Consider the following 1,864-nt stretch of genomic DNA (forward strand, 5'->3'; position numbering starts at 1 on the left):
TCTGTACGGCGGACCGTCGAAGATATTCTTTGACTGGTTTCACTTTTGGGTCGACTCGCAAATGATGCTCAGCTAGTCCCCTGGGAACACCTGGCATGTCCGAAGGTTTCCATGCAAAGATGTCCCAGTTCTCATGGAGGAACTGGATGAGCGCTTCTTCCTATTTGGAGTCGAGTGTTGTTGAAATGTGAGTCGGAGCAGCATTGGGATCCGTCGGGTGAATGTGAATCGACTTTGTTTCGCCCGACGACTGGAATGCTGAATCCGTGGCAGGCTTCTTGGCTCGCAACATATCACTTGGATCTGCATTTTTTTATATTCCTGTAATTCCACTACGACCATCTGTGCATCGGTGATCTTTGAGCCCTACTGGAAGCACTCTTCCGCCTTCTTCTGACTACCAGTGATAGTGATCACCCCTTTAGGACCGGGCATCTTCAATTTGAGGTATACGTAACATGGTCGGGCCATAAAACATGCATAAGCTGGCCTGCCCAGAATAGCATGATAGGCACTCTGGAAATCCACAACTTCAAATGTCAACTTTTCTTTGCGGTAATTCTTCGAGTCATCGAACACTACATCGAGAGCGATCTGACCGAGTGATGCAGCCTTCTTGCCGGGAATGACTCCATGGAAACTCATATTGCTTTCACTGAGTCTGGACATCGGAATGCCCATTCCTTTCAATGTCTCTGCATACAGTATATTCAAACCACTGCCACCATCCATCAGAACTTTAGTTAATCGAATACCTTCGACTACTGGGTCGACCACCAGCGCTTGCCTCCCAGGGGTGGCTATGTGCGTTGGGTGATCGGACTGGTAGAATGTAATGGAAGTCTGAGACCACTTCAAATAACTGGGTGTCACCGGGGCGACCATGTTCAATTCCCTGTTGATGACTTTCAGTCGACTCTTGCTCTCAACATCAGCAAAAATCATCAGAGTGGAGTTTACGTGGGGGTAACCATCATCGTCCTCCTCCTCATCCTCAACTTTGTCTGCTTCCTTCTCCTTTTCCTTGGGTTGTTTCTCTCGAAATTGTTGGATTAGGAGTCGACACTGTCGAGTGGTATGCTTTGGGTAAATGAAATTACCCTCTTGATCTTTCTTGGTGTGAATGTGGCATGGTAAATCCAGCACATCATTTCCATATTGATCTTTTACTTTCTTGGGGTTCCACGGTCCTTTGGGTTTCCCCTTGAACTTCCCTTCGGTCACGGCTAAGGCTTCACCAGGAGCGGCTGGCTCGGCTTTGCGCTTCTGCTTCCGACTGGAGTTTCCTCCTCCGGTTTCCTAGGCAACTATTTTGTGCTTGCCACTCTTGAGCCGGTCTTCTTCTTCACCATTGGCGTACTTGGTGGCAATCTCCATCATCCGAGTCAGAGTCATATTTCCCGTCCGACCGAACTTCATATTCAACTCCCGATACTTAACACCTTCTTTGAAGGCACAAATTGCTAGGTGGTCTGACACATTCTCCACTGTGTGGTGCAACATGATCCATCTCTGGATATAATCCCTCAAAGTTTCATTCAGTTTCTGAACGCAACACTGTAATTCTGTCAACCCTGCTGGTCACTTGCAAATACCTTCAAACGTCTTGACAAATACTCGAGCAAGATCTTCCCAAGTATAAATACTACTAGGTGCTAACTGATTCAGCCATGCTCTGGCCGAGCCCTCCAACATCAGAGGAAGGTGTTTCATGGCCACTTCATCATTGCCGCCGCCAATCTGAACAGCCACTCGGTAGTCTTCAAGCCAAGTGTCAGGCTTGGACTCATCGGTGAACTCACTGACTCCAGTCGCCAACCTGAAGTTGGGGGGAATCACTGCAGCCCTGATGGCTCTGCTGAAG

This window comes from Triticum urartu, chromosome 2, assembly GCF_003073215.2.
Source record: "Triticum urartu cultivar G1812 chromosome 2, Tu2.1, whole genome shotgun sequence".
NCBI lineage: Eukaryota > Viridiplantae > Streptophyta > Magnoliopsida > Poales > Poaceae > Triticum > Triticum urartu.